Raw genomic sequence first — 22427 nt, forward strand, 5'->3', positions numbered from 1 at the left:
TTAACCCAGGACTTCCGAGAGACAGTTAGGTTAAATGGGCTATATCTTCAGTATATAGATGACATTTTATTTTATTATTTTTTTAAAAGATTTATTTATTTCTCTTCCCTTCTCCCCTCCAGTTGTCTGCTTTCTGTGTCAATTCACTGTGTGTGTTCTTCTGTGACCACTTCTATCCTTAACAGCAGCATGGAGAATCTGTGTTTTTTTCTTGCATTATCTTGTTGTGTCAGCTCTCTGTGTGTGTAGTGCCATTCTTGGGCAGGCTGCACTTTCTTTCACGCTGGGCATCTCTCCTTACAGGGTGCACTCCTTATGTGTGGGGCTCCCCTACATGGGGGACACCCCTGCGTGGCAGGGCACTCCTTGCATGCCTCACCACTGTGCATGGGCCAGCTCCACATGGGTCAAGGAGACCTGGGATTTGAACCTCAGACCTCCCATGTGGTTGGCGGATGTCCTATCCATTGGGCCAAGTTTGCTTCCCTAGATGACATTTTAATTGCAAGCCCAAGCCAAGAAGAATGTGTTAAGGATACAAATGAAATGCTAAATAGCTTAGCAACCTTGGGGTACAAAGTCTCAAAGGGTAAAGCACAGCTAGTCCAGAAATCAGTCTGCTATTTTGGGTATGAACTAAAGAAAGGAACAAGGACCCTGACTACTGCTAGAGTAAAAGCTATTTTAGAAATAAAAAGCCCAAAGAACCATCACCAGCTGTGGGGTTTTTTAGGCATGGCTGGGTTCTGCTGAATAGTTGATGGGGATGCAGAGCCCCTCCAGTGGACCTCTGAATGTGAGCAAGTCTTTTGCCAACTAAAGAGGTAGCTAATGAGTGTCCTTGCCCTGGGACTTTCAGATTTCAGAAAACCTTTTGATTTATTTGTCCATGAAAAATAAGCTGTAGCCCTTGGAGTATTAACCCAGAAATTGGGAGGTAAGCATCATCCAGCAGTGTACTTCTAAAAATTGCTAGACAATATTGCAAAAGGGTTGCTGACATGTTTAAGAGCTGTTGCTGCCACCTGCATCTTACTACAGGAAACTGAAAAATTTACATTAGGACAACCCCTCACCATTCACATTCCCTATGTAGTACTCACAGTGCTTGAAGGAAAAGGGTATCTTTGGCTAACCCAAGGGAGGCTTGGAAAATATAAAGCGGCACTCCTAGACAACTCAGAAGTTAAATTAAAAGTTTCTGCAACCTTGAATCCAGCTTCTCTACTCCTATCAAGTGCTGAGGAAATACCTATTCATAACTGTATAGAAACATAGAGGAAGTCTTTTCTTCCAAGAAAAACTTGCAGGATATGCCTCTATTAGATCCAGATTTAGAAATCTTCACTGATGGAAGCAGCTTCATTGAAGGAGGTGTTTGAAAATCTGGAGTGCTCTTGTAACTGCAGGGGAAATACTAGAAGTTGCACCACTTCCCCCAGGGAGCTCTGCACAAAAAACTGAGCTTATCGCTCTTCTTAGAGCCCTCCAAAAAGGGGATGGAAAAAGAGTGAACATTTACATTGATTCAAAATATTATTTTCTTATCTTGCATGTACATGGGGCTATTTGTAAGGTGAGAGGACTTTTATCACATTTGGAAGGTGAGAGGACTTTTATCATCTGGGCAGAAAGACATTTTTGGAGAAAAATGGTGTTCACTGGGACATGGAGACTGACCACAGACAGAAAATGTATTTATTGAGAAGTTCTCCCAACAGAGGGAGTCTGAAGAACAGACTTCAGTCCCCCCACCAGCATAGTGGGGGTCTGAAGAAAGAATTCAGCCCACTCCTGGAAAGGGGGGACTTGAATTTATACAGAACTTTCCTAGGTGGGAAATGATAGTGGGAGCAGGGTTGAGGGTCTGAGTGAGGTAGTGTGAGTGGGTTGAGGGAGTTTATAGCTTCTTGAAATGTTGTTGGAGCAGATGTTTATTTTCATCTGTAGGGATTAAAGGATATGTAAATAGTGGTGAAGGTTTCCATCTCAGTCTCCCTCTGATATGCAGGTAGAGGTAGTAAAGATCTCCACCTCCCTCTCATATGGAGAAGGTGAAGATCTCTCTCCCTTTATTCCTGTCTCTATGAGGTTTCTTTGTTTAACCTATGGGAAAGTGCAGTGTCATTCCCTCAGACTCAGGGGAGGGGATTTGCCTTTTCCCAGAGCATATCAGGGGAACCTAAGCTACAGCTTAATTATTGCAAATCTCTAACAAACATTAAACATGCCACAGAAATAACCGAACTTTTAGAAGCAGTAAAACTACCAGCAGAAGTAGCTGTAATGCACTGCTAGGGAAATCAAAAGGGAGACTCCTACTGGTGTAGGCTATGGGTGGGAGGGCTGTTCATCTGTTTGTAGATAAGCTGAGCTATATGTTTTCTGAGCAGAGTGTTTGGGACAGTGAGAACTGCAGCCCTGCCCTTGGTAACCATGACAACAACTCCAGTCTCAGAGAAAGAGTTTAGCAATGCAAACTCTATAAACTTTAAAAAATCAGGAAAAATGTAAACCAAATGTGCTAAAAGCTTATCTAGAATGTATGAAGTCCATGCTAAATGCTTACCTGGGATGTGGAAGATGTATGTTAATTCAAGCTTATTGTGAACTGAAACAAAGAACCATTTGGCCCATCCTCTGTATAAAAAGAACTCAAAATTCTTGTTCAGGGTTTGGATTTTGCACGAGAAGCTTGGAGCCCGGCCAGTCGTAAATAAATTCTATTCCCTTCCCAAAATTATTCCTGAATCCTGGCCTTTCTATACACAAATAATTGAAGTTCTCTTGACTTCTACAATACTATGTAGCTGTAAAGAACAGGCAAGCAGACCAAGCAGCAAAAGAAGCTGAAAGAAAAGGCTACTCTCCTAGTAAAGTAGCTGTACTCATTAAACCTCAGATTCCTCAACATTTAGGGGAAGTTTTCTGTCTGGTCTATACCCCTGCTGACCTCGAATGTGCAAGAGAATGGGAATTTTAAGAAAATTCAGAAAGAAAAAAAAAAACAGAAAAAGGGGGTAAGTGGCTGAAAAACAGCCAAGGACAATTTTATCTGCCTGAAAATCTAGTATATCCCCTAGTCTCTTATTATCACCAAGCCACATATTTGGGACAACAAGCACTACTGAGTCTTCTTCACCAACTGGTGGTGGGACCTCACCTTGCTCGAGCTGTGCAAAAAGTCTCTAACCAGTGTCTTATTTGCCAGAAAAATAATTCAAAAGGAAAATCATGGACTTCTTTTGGGACACAAAGTCGAGGGCTTGCCCCAGCAGAAGATTGGCAAGTAGACTTCACAGTAATGCCAAAAACCACAGGAAGTTTTAAGTATCTTTTGGTATTTGTAGGCACATTTTCAGGGTGGGTGGAAGCCTTTCCCTGCTGCATAGAACAGCATTCCATGGTAACTAAATTCCTCCTCCAGGAAATCATCCAGAGGTTTGGACTGCCCCAAACAATTCAGTCAGATAATGGACCTGCTTTTATTTCAGCTGTGGTACAGGGTGACAATCAGTGTCTTGGAATTAAGTGGAAACTACATGCAGCCTGGAGACCTGAGTCATCAGGAAAGGTGGAAAAAATGAACTATACTTTGAAGAAAACCTTAAATAAAACCTGTCAAGAAACAGTTGAAATGGACAGAAGCACTTAACCTAGCTCTCCTATGGGTTAGGGTCACCCCTAAAAGAGGACTTGAATTAAGTCCTTTTGAGTTTATGTATGGAAGCCCCTTTTTAAGTAACCCGAGAGAGAAACCTAAATCACCAGTAACCTTTGAGGGAGCCTTCCATAAGTGGGCTTTGCAGTTGGAAGAGCTTCTCACCACCTTACACTCATATGCAAATAAGCACCCAAAATACCCCACTGACCAACCTCTCTACCCCTTCTCAATCAGATCAGGTTCTTTTAAAAGTTTAGAAAAACAAACATCCTGAAGATCAGCTTAAACCCAAATGGGAGGGACCTTACACAACATTATTAACCTCTCATTCTTCTCTTAAGTTGCAGGGAATCACGCTCTGGGTCCATCATACCAGAGGAAAACCCTACTACTTATTAGAGCCAGCAGATAAAGGAGGTCCTGGGCCAGAGACCACACCAGGGCATAAAGCAAAATATGAGATGGAACCAGCTGAGAACCTGTGGTTCCTGTTCAAGAAGAAAAAAACTCCACCAAATACAAATCTTGTTCTTTCTTCTCTAGTACCTGCCAGTAACTAGCCCCAAGGGAAGATATCACTCATCTTTCACACACATTTTGCAGATCACCCAAAACCTCTACAATAGAACCAAGTGTTGATACTGTATAAATTTGCAAACATCAATGTCAAGCAATGCCTGGGCCAACTATATTATGGAATGCTTTAGTCAATCTACATCTTGAGAGCACCAGTCAGGAAAACCCACTTAATCAAAGTTGATTTGACTCACTTGTGGAGCACTTAAATGCTACACATCAAATCATTGCAATGCCTCTAATAATTGGAGAAATTTTTACTGTAGATAATAGTAATCATAAATATAGTGTGTGTATTTTAGCCAACTCTACAAGGCTTGTGTCCAAACTTGACTCACTACACCCATATCAGTGTACCTTGACTGCCTGGGTATCCCCCAATGTTGAAAGCATAAGTACAAATGTCCATACTATAACTACCAGCTCAACAAATTATTGTCTTACTTTGCAACTCCAATTGGGGTCCCAAATTCTTAAGAAACAACAATATACTCATGCTTTCATAGGAAATTTAGAACAAAATCCTACAAGCTTTTGTAAAGGCAGACCCCAAGTTAAGTACAACATCCCCATTAACATCACAAATGATCGAAGTTGTAGGTGACTGAACTCTTCCTCTGAAAATCACTCTAACATGTATGATGAAACTAAATCCATGTTCTTTTTTGAAACTCCTAGTGAAAAGCAATCCCATCACCCAAGTATATACCCCATTGCTTAGTGCTGCCCTAACTCAAGAAGCTTCCCTTTTTATATCTCACTCTTGGCAGTCAAGCGAGAATGGAAGCAAGGTGCAACACATAACTTTTACTGCTGGCTGAAATACCATATTAGGAATATATTTTATTTGTGGAAACTCTGCTTATCTATCCTTTCCACAGTGTTGGAAAGGATTTTGCTGTCTTGGATATGTTTTCCCTGCAGTATTCACAATAAATGACAGCATCACCCTACCCTTCCCAGTAACAAAACGATTTAGCCCAGAACAAAGCAAGCAATCTCATTAATCCCCTTATTTATCATCTTAGGAATCATACCATCCAACTGGAACTGCATCTTTGTACCAAAGAAATGGGAGCAAACATAGCTCAGATAGCAGGCACTATCTTTACAGTGTAAAGGCAAATTAACTCCTTAACTGCAGTAGTGCTGCAAAACCATGGTGCACTTGATTTGCTAACAGCTGCATAAAGAGGAACAATGGCTGCTCCCCTACATAGGACCATTAATTATTATCTTAATTATTTTAGCACTTGTACCTTTATTTATATCATGCATCCAATGCTTTATTCAGAAGTAATTACAAACTTTAACAGACTGACTTTTCCTCCTTAGACCACCCTCTTACAATAGTTTCCTAAGAGCTCATACCCCATGAGGTCAGCAGAAAATAATTACCAAAGATCTGAGCTTTGTCCTTTTACCCTGCAATAAAAATATAACCAAAAACAAGAAGGGGGGAATTGATGGATATAGGATGACCAAATACCTGAAAGTAACTTGTTTCTCTCTCTTTTGCTACAATACTAAGAAAAGAATTGTATGTAAATCAGAAAGTAATGAAATGCAACCCTCCCTTTTTGCCAAATTCCACTTTTGGTGGTCAAGAATATCCTGTTGAAGCAATGAAGTATGAAAAACAGCTTCAACTGGTTTGCTGGACCTGTGCAGAAGCAGCTCCTTGCTGTCTTCACTTTAGCTTGCTTAATTAATGTAGTAAAATTCCCACCCAGCGGTGGAGTTATCTGCCCCTTTCTTGATCATACAATGTATGTGCGAGCATGATTTCCTGAACATATTAATCATACAATTATATAGACAGCTATGTGTGCTCATCCATATGCATAAAAACTAATGCATAACCAAAGCAAGTGCTAAGTAATAACTTGGATATTTAAACAAGAGTGAAACTGCAGCACAGGGAGTGAGGTCTGAGTCACTTTAGACTGGTCTTGGCTCCTTACCTCTGCAGATGTAATAAATGTGAGTTTGCCTAACTCTCGTGTTGAAGTTTTCTTCATGCCATCTCTGGTTACCCATAAAGGCCCTGCCTTGAGGCCTAACAATCCCTCTTTATCTCTTTTCAGCCCTTTTGTTCTCTACCTGAGTTCCATAATCTGCTATTTTCTCCCTTTTCTCATCTCTCAGTTCCTTAAAAAATTACTGGTCTAATTAAACTGGTTTACACTTGACTATCATTGTTGTAGCTTAGGATAGAGCCTAGAGAAAATCAGGGAACATGGTAGTGTGAGAGTTAGACCCACATTTTTGTTTCATTTTTTAAAATTTCATTTTTATTTTTTCAATTTTGTCTTGTTTTTTCTCTTCTTATTTTCATTCCTTTTCCTATTTTTCTTATTTTCTTTCTTCTCTTTCCATTTCCCTTTCCCTATTTTCTATTTTCTTCTTTTTAGACTCAACACGATCATGATTTTAACCTTTTTTTGTTCACTTTCCTTCCTCATTTTATTTTTTCCCTCTTACCTATCTTTCATATTCCCTCTTTTTCTTCCTTATTTTCTGCCTTTCCTTGTTTTTTCTTTATTGATTCTCTTCTCAATTATGTTTTTATATTATTTTAATTTTTCTTGCTTCCTTCTTCACCTTTTAAAAATTTAATTCATTCTTGCTATTTTCCCTCTTATTTATTTTTCCTGGTGATTTTTTTGTTCTTTTTCTTTTGGTTTTTATTTTATTTTATTTTATTTTTCTTTATTCACATCTCCATTCTTTCCTATTTTGTGGATCTAAGTTTTTATATTTGATGAACATGGGCAACTAAAGGATATAGATTATTGAAATCAAGTGATAAAGAAGACTCTGAAGACAAAATTAAACAAAACTGAAAACTTAGACTAGAAAGAGAAACAAACCAGCTGAATAAACCCTTCATGATATCCTGCCTAGATACAAGCAAAAAATTACAAGTGAGGGAACATGGCAGAGTAGAAAGACTTAGAACCCTCTTCACTCCAGAAATATAACTACAGGATAGGAAAAAAATGGTCTGGAGGGTTTAGAATGTAAGGGGAAGGCTGGGAAATGCCTGGAGTAAAGTTTTGTGTCAGCAAAATTGTGAGTTAAAAACTTCAGTTGCAGATGCAACTCTAGACCCTATAGACACTTTTGAATTCTCTAGCCTGGGCTGTGACTACAGAAAAACAAACAGCCTAGTTCAACTAAAATGCTATGAATGAGAAAGAAATTAAACATTGTGTAAATGTAGCACTCTAATCAGATGCTTAGACATCAGCAAAAATTACAACCCATACTAAAATAAATGGAAGAAATGATCCAACCAAAGGAATAAATCAAACCCCAGAAGAGATGTAGTATTTGAGACAACTAATTAATTTGTTGCACAAAAATTTCCAATATCATATTGATTTAAATATCAATATTGCTAAAGAGACAAAGGAAATTAAGAAGACATTGTGTGAGCAAAAATAAGAAATTGAAAACCTGAATGCAAAATTAACAGAGCTCATGGGAGTGAAAGAAATGATAGGTGAGATAAAAAACACATTAAAGGCATACAATAGCAGGCTCAAAAAATAGAAGAAAGTGTAAGTGATATTGAAGACAAAACAGCTGAAACTGAAGAGAGAAAAGAATGGAAAATATTGAGCAGGGGCTCAAGGTGTTGAATGATAACATCAAACACAACAACATTTGTCTCATGGGAATTCCAGAAGGAGAAAAGAGAAAGGGGCATAATGAGAATTTAAGGAAATAGCCAAAAATTTCCCAACTATCACAAAATATTAACTTACATATCCAAGAGGTGCAACTTACCCCAATCAGAATAAATATGACTAGACCTATTCCAAGACACTTAGTATTCAAAATGCCAAATGTCAAAGAGCAAGAGAAAATTCTGAGAGAACCAAGGGAAAACAAACTCATATTAAGATAAGTAAGACAGTGCAGATTTGTCATCAGAAACAATGGTGGTGAGAAGACACTGATATGATACAGTAGGGATACTGATAGAGAGAAATTTCCAGTCAATAACTCTTTATGCAGCAACATTGTCCTTCAAATGTGAAGGTGAGTTTATATATTCATAACTAAGAGAGTTTTCAAAAAAGAATCCACCTTTGCAGGAAGTATTAAAGGAAGCCTTGCAGCCTGAAAGAAAAAGGAGAGAGAGGCTTGGAGGAGAAGCTAGAAGAGAGAATAGCAGAAAGGATAACAAAAAAGAGTAAAAAAGAGAGATGAAAATAAAATATAATATATTGAAACTAAAAAAAAAGGTGGAAATAAATAACACATTTACATTAATATGATAGAATGTGAATGGTTAAACTTACCAATCAAAGGATTTGACCTAACAAAATGGATAAAAATACATGAGCCATCCATATGCTGCCTACAAGAGACTAATCTTAGATCCATGGACACAAACAAATGGAAAGTCAAAAGTTGGAAAAAGATACACTATGCAAATTGTAAACAAAAAAGTGCAGGGGTAGCTATACTGATATTAGGCAAGACAGACTTTAAATACAATGAAGTAATAAGACTTACAGAAGGTCTGTATATATTAATAAAAGAGACAGTCCACTAGGAAGAAATAGGTCTATGCACCTGAAAAGATTACTATAAATACACATGAAACAAACTCTGGCAAAACTGAAAGGAGAAATAGCAATCTGTACAATAATACTTGGAGACTTCAACAAAATTAGATAAAACTATTACACAGAAAATGAACAAGGAAATAGAGAAATTAAACAGTATAATAAACAAGCTAGACCTAACAGACACATACAGAATGTTGCACACAAACTCAGTGGGTTATACATTCTTCTCAAGTGCTCATGGATCATTCTCCAGTATAGATCACAATGTAGAGAGCAATAAATATAAAAAGATTGAAACTATACAAAATACCTTCTCAGATCATAATGGAATGAAATTGGAAATCATTAATAGGAAAGAGATAAATTTACAAATGTGTGGAGGTCGAACATCACACTCCTAAATAATCAGTGAGTCAAAGAAAATGTTGCAAATGAAATTAGTAAACATATTGAACGAATGAAAACAAGAACACAATTTATCAAAAATGAAGGAATGCAGCAAAGGAAGTCTTAACAGGGAAATGTATAGCCCCATATGCCCATATTAAAAGGAAAGAAAGAGCTAAAATCAAATGTGTAACTGAACAGGAGAAACTAGAAAAGAAACAGCAAACCATTCTGAAATCAAGCAGGAGGAAAGAAAAAGACAGGGAAGAGAGAGACTTGGGGGAGAGGATAGAAAAAAAAATAACCAAAAAAGGATAACCAAAAAAGGAAAAAGAGAGATGAAAATAAGAAATGACATGTGAATATTAGAACAGAAATAAATGAAATTGAGAATTTAAAAAAATAGATAAAATCAACAAAACCAAAAGCTGGTTTTTGGGAAGATCAGTAAAATTGGCAACCCCTAGCTACACCTGCAATGTAAACAAGAAAGAAAATGCAAATAAATAAAACCAGAAATGAATAAGGTGAAGTTATGACTGAGCTCATAGAAATAAAAAGGATCATAAAGGATATTGTGTGGAACTAGATGCCAACAAACTAGATGACCTGAACTAATTTGTAGAAATAAACAACCTAAACTGACACTACAAGATATATAAGAACTTAAGCCAATCTCATTTAGAGCTTGAATCAGTCATCAAAACTCTCCCAATAGAGAAAAGTCCAGGACCAAATGGCTTCCTAGGTGAATTCTACCAAACAATTCAAGAAGAATTAGCACCAATCCTGCTTAAACTCTGTCAAAAAACTGAAGAGGCTAAAATCACCCAACACATTTTATGAAGCCAACATCACCAAATACAAAAGCCAGGAAATTCAAACTGACAAAGAGAGATGAAGGGGGATCCCTTCACATAGTCTATTGCATCCTGCTGCACTGGGGGAAAAAGAAATAAGAATAGAAAGGGAGCAGGTACAAACTCCTAATCAGCAGAAATCTATCCAACTGCATAGAGCCAAACTTGCCCTAGGGAAAGTGACTGGATAGTTTTCTCAAGAGCTAGTTGATCCAACAAGAAAGATTAGCTCAGTGGAGGTATTTATTCCTTAAATATGTGAGGTCCCTAGTTCAATTTCCAACTACTCTTAGAGTAGTGATACACCGTGATATCAATCATCCAGATGCTATTTTAGAACAGGGAAACATAGATGTTATTTACATATTAGCTTCTCTTGGGTCTCTTATTTATCCTTAAAAAAAGATTACTTTTTAAATATAACTTAGTTTCCTCACTAAAACTCACTTCAAAACCTGCAGAGGAAGGCTGCAGGGTGGTTGACTGGTGAACACTGGCACCAATATAAGAGGGTCCACAGGGGTCTAAAAGGTAAGACTGATTTTCCTTACTTTTTGTTTGCTTGCTTGTGGGATTTTTATTTGCTTATTGGTTTTCTTGTTATTCATTCCCCTTTCTCCTCCCCATGCCCTTTTTAATTAGATGCTGCTGGCTTCTTTACTGTTTTCTGTGTTTCCTTTTCTTGGATTTCCCCTTTTCTGTGTATATGGATTTTGTCTACCAACACTATCTCTTTACCTTTCTTCATCTTTCTATCTTCCACTTTTTGTTCTTTTTGTCTTTATTCATTTTTTTAATATTACATTTAAAAAAATGAGGTCCCCATATACCTCCCACCCCACTCACCCCACTACTCCCCCCACAGCAACATTCTCCTCCATCATCATAAGACATTCATTGCACTTGGTGAATACATCTCTGCATCGCTGCACCTCATGGTCAATGGTCCACATCATAGCCCACACTCTCCCATATTCCATCCAGTGGGCCATGGGAGGACCTACAATATCTGATAATGGTCCCTGCAGCACTACCCAGGACAACTCCAAGTCCCAAAAACACCTCCACATCTCACCTCTTCCTCCCATTCCCCACACCATGGCCACTTTCTCCACACCAATGCCACATTTTCTTCGATTACTAATCACAATAGTTCATGAATAGAATATCAGTAAGTCCACTCTAATCCATATTCTATTCCTCCATCCTGTGGACCTTGGATTGGTTGTGTCCATTCCACATCTATGTCAAGAGGGGGCTTAGATTCCACATGGATGCTGGATGCAATCCTCCTGCTTTCAGTTGTAGGCACTCTTGGCTCCATGGTGTGGTGGTTGACATTCTTCAACTCCATGTTAGCTGAGTGGGGCAAGTCCAATAAACCAGAGTGTAGGAGCTGAAGTCTTTTGAGGCTCAGGGTCTGGCTATCATATGGTCTGTCCAGAGATTCAGATCCCCTGGGTATATCTTAAACCCCAGCACCAACTACAATTCTGGTAAAGTAACAGGAAAGCCTTGTGAAAAGAGATCACACCTGAGTCCAGTTCCATCACACATAAACACCAACTCCAAAGAAGGGCCAGCTGACATGGCACTGAACTCCATATGCCATGACCATAAAACCTGTGGGTCTTTGTAGCCCTCAGAAGAACCAAGACCTGGGGTTGTACTACTTAATCTGTCTTTGGGACTCTGCTCAGGTGTGCATAAGGGCAACACCCTGATAACCTCCCAGCTCTTTTTTAGAGACTCATAGCCATATAAACTCATTTGTCCTTTCCATTTCCCCCTTGATTTAGGTCAAAAAGCATTTTTAACTACTGATATTATATGTAGACAGAGATATTCTGCTGGTGCGAGTTGAACCTTTTATTCAAAGTCATTTTCTAGTTACATCATCAGCTGGTACTTGGTAATAATCCCTAAGTGCCCGGGAGGCTCATCCCCAGGAGTCATGTCCCACACTGAGGGGAAAGCAATGAATTTACATGCTGAGTTTGGCTTTGAGACTGACCACATTTGAGCAACACGGAGGCTGTCAGGAGGTAACTCTTAGGCACACTGCTGGTCTAGGCCTTGTTCTTATTTCAGGTGTACAAGTTCACAAGCATAGTCACTAGTATCAGGGGCTCATTGTTGGATCTTCATTCTTTTTTGGTCTTTGCCATTGCACTTGGGGGATTGTTGCTGTTCTTTTAGGGACTGTGGTAGAGGTCCCCTGGCTAGGATCTCAGCACTCCATTAGTTGTTGTTTTTAATTGTTTCCACTATGAAAATATCCAAACATTCTTATGTACCCTGGATATATGCCATGTAGAACTCCCTGCCAACCATGTATCCCCTGTCAATAACATCCCACACCATTATTCCTCCGCTGCCATCGTTGAACATCTCTGTGATCAAAAACCTCCTGAAAAGTGAAGCCCAATATATTGCCAGGTTCCATTAATAGTAAAATGGAATATAGCGATGAGTTTAAAGGTTAGATATTGAATATATATTAATTTGGAAAAATTCTACATTCTATCTTTTTCTTTTCTTTTTTATAATTATTCAGCTTATCTTCACAAGAGTTTTAGATCACAGTAATTCATATATACAATATACAGCACACCCACATATCCAACATAAAACCTTTAACCTTCCACAGCAATAATCTTTTAACATATTCATACCATATTTACTGAAACTGATGTACAGATATTGAGGCAATGGCTTTCAAACAAGGTAACATTTGTGTTTACATTGTGGTTTATATTTTAGACTATACAATTTTCTAAATTTTTAGTTATCTTATGTTTTACATTATGATTTACATTTTAGCCTATCAGCCTCTATATATATTTTTGGTACAATTTTACATGTCTTATATCCATCCTTGTGTACTCTTGTGAAACACTTCTATTGCTCACACAGTTACATTGGTTCCATCTATTCAATACCTATTTCCCCCTCCCCTTAGAGCCCACAGTGACAGCCAATCTTCATTTCTTGAAGAACCATGTTCAGAGATACTTGCAACAGTGTTGAGGGCTTGACATGCTCAACTGCCCTAATGCCCTGGGAGCCACCATTTCTCTTGAGAGATACAGTTCCCTCTATTTGATGGCATCAGGCCTCCCCAGGATGTGGGTATACCTTCACTCTCATTATATGGGTCTCTAGACAATGATATAACCCACTCTGGCAACATGAGCATACGCATATTCCCCAGGAGTGTGACCTGCATCAGATTATCCCCTTAAGTATCTTAAACAGGTAACTTTCCTTATTATATTTTTGAAAAGGTTTTCTCAGCATTATACTCTCAACGAACACCTGACAATCTCCTATGTTCATATGTTGCCCCACTCTCCCCCCAATTTCTTGGGCAATATTACCCATCCTCCCATCCCTAGCCCCCCTCAAGCCCTCAAAACCCCACCCAACGGTAACACTCTGCCCCCATTTTATCCCTTCCCTATATACATACTTACCTCCAGCTTATCATAGATTTCACCCATGTAGATGTCAGCTTACATCCTTCCTTCCCCTGATTTCCTGTAAGTGTATCATCCAGTCTCTAGCTCTCTGAGGCAGCTTGGTTTACTTATTTCATATCATTGAGGTCATGTAGTATTTGTCCTTCAATGCCTGGGTTGCTTCACTCAACATAAGGTTCTCAAGATTCATCCATGTTATCACGTGTGTTTGTAGTGTATTTGTTCTTAAAGCCAAGTGGTATCCATTGTATGTATGTACCACATTTTATTTATCCATTCATCTGTTGATGGGCATTTGGGTTGATTCCAACTTTTGGTGATAGTGAACAATGCTGCTATGAACATTGGTGTGCATATATCGATTTGTGTCCTTGTTTTAGTTCTGCTGGGTATATACCCAGCAGTGGAATTGCTGGATCATATGGCAAATCTATGGTTAGTTTTTTGAGAAACTGCCAAATTGTCCTCCAGAATGGTTGGAATCTTCTGCATTCCCGCAAGCAGTGGATGAGTGTCCCCATTCCTCCACACCCTCTCCAGCATTTGTAATCTTCTGTTTTTTTCATAGCTGCCAATCTTATGGGAGTAAGATGGTATCTAATTGTAGTTTTGATTTGCATTTCCCTGTTAGCTAGAGATTTGGAGCATTTTTTCATGTGCTTTTTAGCCACTTGTATTTCTTCTTTGGAGAAGTGTCTGTTTAAATCTTTTTCCCATTTTTTAAATGGGTTGTTTATCTTCTTATTTTCAAGATATAGGAGTTCTTTATATATGCAGGTTATAAGTCTCCTATCCAATATATGGTTACCAAATATTTTCTCCCATTGTGTAGGCTCCCTTTTCACTTTCTTGATAAACTCCTTTGAGGTGCAGAAGGCTTTAATTTTGAGGAGGTCCCATTTATCTATTTGTTCTTTTGCTGCTCGTGCTTTTGGTGTGAAGTTCATGAAGCCATTTCCTATTACAAGATCTTGTATTTGCTTCCCTACACTGCTTTCCAAAGTCTTTATGGTCTTGGCTCTTATATTTAGGTCTTTGATACATCTTGAGTGGATTTTTGTATAAGGTGTGAGATGGGAATCCTCTTTCATTCTTTTGCATATGGATATCAAGTTCTCCAGGCACCATTTGTTGAATAGGTCATTCTCTCCCAGTTGAGAGGGTTTGGTGGCTTTATTGAATATTATATGGCTATATATATGAGGATCTATATCAGAATTCTCAATTCAGTTCCATTGGTCTGTGTGTCTATCCTTATGCCGATACCATACTGTTTTCACTACTGTAGCTTTGTAGTATGTTTTGAAGTCAGGTAGTGTGATTCCTCCAATTTCATTTTTCTTTTTCAATGTGTCTTTGGCTATTTGGGGCCTCTTTCCTTTCCAAATAAATTTCATACTTAGTTTTTCTAGCTCCTTAAAGAATGCAGTGTTAATTTTTATTGGGATTGTATTGAATGTGTAGATCAGTTTTGGTAGGATAGACATCTTAATAATATTTAGTCTTCCTATCCATGAACAGGGAATATTCTTCCATTTATTAAGGTCTTCTTTGATTTCCTTGAACAGTGTTGTGTAGTTCTCTGTGTATAAGTTTTTTACAACTTTAGTTAAATTTCTTCCTAGGTATTTGATTTTTTTTATTTACTATTGTAAATGGTATTTGTTTCTTTATTTCCTCCTGATCTTGCTCAATATTGGTGTACAGAAATGCTACTGATTTTTGTGCATTAATTTTATAACCTGCGACTTTACTAAACTCATTTATGAGTTCTAGAAGCTTTGTTGTAGACTTCTCAGGGTTTTCTGTGTATAGGATCATGTCATCTACAAATAATGAAATTTTGACTTCTTCCTTTCCAATTTGAATGCCTTTTATATCTGGTTCTTGCCTCAGTGCTCGAGCAAGTACTTGTAAGACAATGTTGAATAGAAGGGGAGAGAGTGGGCATCCTTGTCTTGTTCCTGATCTTAGTGGGAAGGATTTTAGGATTTCACCATTGTAAATGACGTTGGCTGTGGGTTTTTCATATATACTGTTTATCATGTTCAAAAATTTCCTTGTATTCTGATCTTTTGCAGTGTTTTTATCAAGAAAGGTTGCTGTATTTTGTCAAATGCTCTTTCTGCATCTATAGATATAATCATGTGATTTTTTTCCCTTCAGTCTATTTATATGGTGTATTACATTGATTGATTTTCTTAGGTTGAAACATCCTTGCATACCCGGAATGAATCCCACTTGGTCATGGTGTATAATTCCTGTAATGTGTTGTTGAATATGATTAGCAAGTATTTTGTTGAGTATTTATGCATCTAGGTTCATTAGATAATTTGGTCTGTAATTTTCCTTTCTTGTGGTGTCTTGTTTTGTTGTTCTTAAATTCAACCTTCCTTTGTTTAGTCCTCAGTTTTCTGATTGCTATTTCTGTATTAGTCAGCTGCGACGGTTTGCTCGGTCAGTAGACGTGGGGTCTGGCTGCGGACGAGGGGTCAGTCCAGCTCTGGACGAGGGGTCGGTCCCACTTGGGACGAGGCGAGGGGTCGGTCCGGCAGCAGACGAGGGATCGGTCTCACAAGGGGTTGCGCGGTTCGGCTGACGGGGTCGTCCGGCGAAGCCGGCGACGAAGGGGTCGCCCGGAGAAGCAGGCGATGAAGGGGTCACCCGGAGAAGCAGGCGACGAACTGGGGACAAGGGAGGCCAGGCCCTTGTTGGGGGCTCTCAGGACTGGAGGGCGCACGGCAGAAGAACTACCACGGAGACAAGGTAAACACGCAAGTCCACTTTATTGAGGGAGAGGCAACAGTTTTATAGGGGCTGGGGAAGGCTGATTGGTCGAAGCCATGCCCTGTTCTGATTGGTTGCTGGCGAAAGGTCAGTGGGCGGTACCAGACGGGGGAGGGGTGGTGGTTAGGGATTGGCTGTCGCTGTTGCTGGGGGAAGGGGCAGGGTTTAGCGATTGGTGGCTGCTGTTGCTGGGGTGGAGGGCAGACTTGAGTTTCCCGCCCACGCCTGGCTGTTGCTGCTGTCGGGGGGAGGGAAAAGGGCAGACTGGACTTTTCCGCCCACGCCTGGCTGTTGCTGCTGTCGGGGGAGGGGAAAAGGGCAGACTGGAATTTTCCGCCCTGCGCCTGTGCAGGGAGAAGGAAGAAGAAGGGTGCCGCCCCACAGGGCATCGTGTGGCGCCATCCGGGAGGAGGGGCGGCTGCAGAAGCATGGCTGCGAGAAGGGGAGACCCGAGGGCTCTCTGCGCCCATGCCGAGCTTCCTTCAGGGGTGGCGGTGGGCCCAACCAACCACGCTATTATGGGGGCAGTGGAATTAGGCCTACTGCGGCTGCTCCCCCGCCAGGCCAGCAAACCACACTTCAGCCCGAGGGGTGACCGCATTTCCCCCTTCTTTTCAAATAAGGGCCAGGATGGCAGCAGCAACAAGTAGCCGCTGCCCAAGAGGCAGTAAGCAATGAGGGAAGCGGGGCTGAAGAGGGAGGTGAGTATGACGGGGATATAAATGTACAATTTAGGGGGTGGTATCTTGCCATTGCAAGCAAGGGTGGCCAATGTCCAATTCTTGTTGATCTCGGCAGCTATAAGGTCCATCTGTTGTTAAAAGTCCAGGATGACAGCGCGTTGCAGGTAGTTGATCTCTCCTTGGCAGCGAAGACATTGTAGGAGAGGATTACATTTTCCTGCCAGAGGCTTACTGTCCAATTAAAAGGCTGATGGCTGGGGTTGGTGAGTGCAATGGGGAGTGTGAGGAAAAGAAGGGTGACGGTTTTGGACAAGAGGAGGCTTGGTGAAGTCATTATGGGAGGAAGATAAGGAGTAAAGCATAAAAGAGGATAATAAACAGAAAGGCGATGGAGAGTAGAATTCGTTGGCCGAGGTTCCAATCTTCTGGGGTGGTAGCGGCTAGACAGATGGCAGAAAATATTATCAAGAAAGCAAAGGTTATGAGGAAGAAATAAAGTATTAAAGGCCGTGGGGGAAGTGAGAAGATCATTTAGAGGATAGGGTTGAGAATGGTATGTTTAAGACAGAAGCTTTGTGGTTTGTAGGAGACTGCTTTATAAACGAAGGAGAATGAGGGCAGTAAATACAGTAATGATAGATAGGAAGATGACAGTGAGGAGGAGTCTTTGTTTAAGGTTCCAATCGTCTGGCACAACAGTGGCTAGGCCCATAGCGAGGGGTGTTGCTAAATAGACAATGGCTGCAAAGACAAAATCATCTTCTGTTTCCTTAAGAATAACTTTTCTTTAAATACTTCGTAGCATGCAATATTAGAAACTGTTTCCTAAAAGCAAGTTGGCAGGGGAGCTAGGTTGCTGTTAATCTTTCCTGTTATAAAATTACCTTTTATTATTATTATCATCAATTCAGTTTTATATATATATATTTAAGAATGACCTTTTGGAATTAGCCATTTAATACCTTAATGTAAACAATGCTTTATTAAACCTTTTATTATTATTTATAACCATATAGACTATTGAAGATAAATTTTATCTTTACAGAACACATTCCCTTACGTAAAGTTATCACAATACCTTTTACACTTGCCGCATGCAAATTAAGTTTCAAGAGTTTATGAAAAATTAGCCATCCTACTTTAGGACAAAATACGTCTTTTTGCAAAACTTATTACATTTCAGTTAGCATTTTTACAGACTTTTAACCTTTTTAAATATTCATATAAGTTTTCCATTCTTTATATTATCCTGTGAAGAAAAATAAGATTCATTTTAATCTAGGCAAGAACAACTTTTTATGAAGATGTACAGTTAATTTTGTTAATTAAGACTTACAATTTTTTTTAAATTGTAGATATCTTATTAACATTTAAACTTATGTATTAATATAATAAACTTAAGTATTAATATAAGCGCTTATTTAATTTTTGGACATTTGAATAGAGCTCTTTTAAAGATTTCTAGTAATTTATATTTACCATCCGGAGGTATCACAATATATGTTGACATTGAACGAACAGACAGACAAACACAGAACAATTACAACACATTAACAGAAATATATTATTTATTTACAGTTGACTCATAATTCTTACTTTCTGGTATAGCTGCTTTTAAATCCTTTTTTATATAGCATATCATAGATTATACCCTTCAAGATTTCTTCTGGACTTCATGTTGCCTGTAATAAGCCAGGAGGGAATCTTTTACCTTCCTGCTCCACAGCAAAAGTGACCCTATCTATAAGGCGAGTATAGGTGTCCGGGTCCCAAAGCTGACACGTGGTAAGCCACGGATTAAAGGGGAGAAGAAGGTCCCAATATACTTGAAGCTGTCTGAAAGAGATCTTACACTGGTGAGTGTCTAGGAGACCGGCGAGGGCCCAAACTTGTGGGGCTTGCTTAGCAGATAGGATGTTACCCATTGCTAATGGCCTTTTGGAGCCGATAAGAAAAGGGGCCCTTACCTTGAGAGCGTGGCGATGGGAGCCGAGGTGCGCGGTGAGACGAGGGGTCGGAGCCGATGGGACTCCTACGGTGGTCACGGGTCAAGAGAAGGCCCCGACGAGGGGAGGGTGGAACGACGAGCAGTGGAGCAAGGCAAAGGGGAGCAAGCATGGAGGGGAGGAGGCAGAGGTGAAGGCAGGGGTAGGGGTGCTCAGGCACGCGCTCCTGAGAGTTTTATTGGTGCCTCTTAATCATTGCGGGTCGGTATAAGCCCCCGACATGGAAGGAGAAAGCCATCCAGCAATTCTCCCAGACCGCCGTGGATCATATGAGGTAGCCAAGGCTCAGGTAGCAGCAATGTTGCACGAGAGAAGTCCCAAGGTGAGAAGAGAGGAGGGGGGGGGCCGCCAGGTTATGGAGTGAGGCTGTGGTGGAGTTGCCTTGCCCCACGTTGTGCTGTGGTGGGGTTGCCTTGCCCTACGTTGGGAGCCAACTGCGACAGTTTGCTCGGTCGGTAGAGGTGGGGTCTGGCTGCGGACGAGGGGTCGGTCCAGCTCTGGACGAGGGGTCAGTCCCACTTGGGATGAAGGGTCGGTCCCACTTGGGATGAGGGGTCGGTCCGGCAGCAGACGAGGGATCGGTCTCACAAGGGGTTGCGCGGTTCGGCTGACGGGGTCGCCCGGCGAAGCCGGCGACGACGGGGTGGCCTGGAGAAGCAGGCGATGAAGGGGTTGCCCGGAGAAGCAGGCGACGAACTGGGGACAAGGGAGGCCAGGCCCTTGTCGGGGGCTCTCAGGACTGGAGGGCGCACGGCAGAAGAACTACCACGGAGACAAGGTAAACACGCAAGTCCACTTTATTGAGGGAGAGGCAACAATTTTATAGGGGCTGGGGAAGGCTGATTGGTTGAAGCCACGCCCTGTTCTGATTGGTTGCCGGCGAAAGGTCAGTGGGCGGTACTGGACGGGGGAGGGGTGGTGGTTAGGGATTGGCTGTCGCTGTTGCTGGGGGAAGGGGCAGGGTTTAGGGATTGGTGGCTGCTGTTGCTGGGGTGGAGGGCAGACTTGAGTTTCCCGTCCATGCCTGGCTGTTGCTGCTGTCGGGGGGAGGGAAAAGGGCAGACTGGATTTTTCCGCCCACGCCTGGCTGTTGCTGCTGTAGGGGGAGGGGAAAAGGGCAGACTGGAATTTTCCACCCTGCGCCTGCGCAGGGAGAAGGAAGAAGAAGGGTGCCGCCCCACAGGCATCGTGTGGCGCCATCCGGGAGGAGGGGCGGCCGCAGAAGCATGGCTGCCGAGAAGGGGAGACCCGAGCGCTCTCTGCGCCCATGCCGAGCTTCCTTCAGGGGTGGCGGTGGGCCCGACCAACCACCCTATTATGGGGGCAGCAGAATTAGGCCTATTGCGGCTGTTCCCCCGCCAGGCCAGCAAACCACACTTCAGCCCGAGGGGTGACCGCAGTCAGCCAAAGGGGTGCTGATACAAAATACCAGAATTTGGTTGCTTTTTATAAAAGGTATTTATTTGGGGTAGGAGCTTACAAATGCCAGGCCATAAAGCATAAGTTAGTTTCCTCAACATAGTCTAATTTCACATGTTGGAGCAAGATGGCTGCTTATGTCTGTGAGGGTTCAGGCTTCCTGGGTTCCTCTAGGCTCAGTTCTTGTTTTCTCACAAAGACAGCTGTAGATTATGAAGCACTCTAGAATTTGCCCCTCTCCACAAGGTTAGCTGTAGACTTTCAGATGAATGGCTCTGTCTCTTTCAGAGGGGCTCCAGCTTAAGATTTCAGTGTCAAATTCCAACATCAAAACTCCAATATCAAGAACCGCCAACTCTGTCCTTTGGCATGCCATTTATTTGTGAGTACCCACCCACTAAGGGGCATGGACTCAATGCCCTAATGATGTTGCCCAATTTAAGCCCTAATCATAACTCAATCAGACCCAGGTACAGATCAGATTACAAACATAATCCAATATATATTTTTGGAATTCATAATCTTATCAAACAGCTTTAATTTCTAATGCATCTATTCTGTTTTCTTTCCTTTTTCTTTGCATCATTTCTTTTTTCTTTCCCTCTTTCCTCATCATTCTGGCCTTTTCATTCTTTCTATATATTTTCCTCTATTTGGTTTCCCATTTCATTATAAGTACTCCGCTTTTTAATTTCTATTACTCTACATTGCTTAGATGAGTTAAATACTCATTTTCTGAGGTTTTATAAAGTTACTCTACTAACTTTTACTAATATTATTACTATCATCCTTTTTCTTTTTTTACCTCTTTCACTTTCTCTGGTTCTAGACTTTTCCCTTCAAGGGAACATAGACAACAGTAAGAAAATAGAACAAGAAGAACAAAGTATCAAAGCAAAACTGATCACACACATACAAACACAAAACCAGCAACTAAATAAAACCTAGAGCAAAAAGAGAAGATAATCAAATGAATAAATGTATTGAAATAAAAATATGACCAGATAGCAACAAACATTGTTAACAATACAAGAAATAGGAAGAAATGGCTCAGTCTAATGGAACAAACTAAAAACCAGGAAGAGATGCAGAACATCAAACAACTAATCAAAACTTTCAAAACAAATATCATGGACCAATTTAATGAAGTGAAGGAAGAGATTAAGGATATTAAGAAGAAAATGAGAGAACATGCTGAAGAAATTGTAAACATACTTAAAAAGATAACAGATATGATTGTGATGAATGGCACAATCCAAAAAATTAAAAATACATTGGCAGCACATAACAGCAGATTTGAACAAGCAGAGGGAAGAATTAGTGATGTGGAAGACAGTACATCTCAATTTCAGAATATAGTAGAGCAGATAGAGAAAAAGAAAAAATCCAGCAGGGACTACAGGATTTGAACAATAACACAAAATGTAAAAAGCATATGCATTATATGTATCCCAGAGGGAGAAAACATGGGAAAGGTGACAGAAGGAGTGTTGGAGGAAATAATGGCTCCTTTCCAACCCTATGGAAGGAGATGGATATACATGTCTAGGAAGTGCAGCACAGAAAAAACAGTATAAATCCCAACAGGCATACTCAAAGACATAAACTTGCCAAACTACCCAATGCTAAAGAAAAGGGAAAATACTGCAGGCAGCAAGAGAAAAGAGAAGCATCATAAACAAGGGAAGCTAAATAAGATAAAGTGCTACCTGACTTTAAAAAAAAAACATGACAAAGCTACAGTGGTCAAAACAGCAGTATTGACACAATGATAGACATACTGACCAAAGGAACTGAACTGAGAGTTCTGGTATAGATCCTCACATATACAGTCATCTGATATTTGACAAGACCACCAAGCCCACTCAACTGGGAAAGAGTGGCCTCTTCAGCAAATGGTATTTGGAGAACTGGATATCCGTAAGCAAAAGAATGAAAGAGGATTAATATCTCACACCTTATACGAAAATCAACTCA

Source organism: Dasypus novemcinctus, chromosome 4 (assembly GCF_030445035.2).
Source record: "Dasypus novemcinctus isolate mDasNov1 chromosome 4, mDasNov1.1.hap2, whole genome shotgun sequence".
Lineage (NCBI taxonomy): Eukaryota > Metazoa > Chordata > Mammalia > Cingulata > Dasypodidae > Dasypus > Dasypus novemcinctus.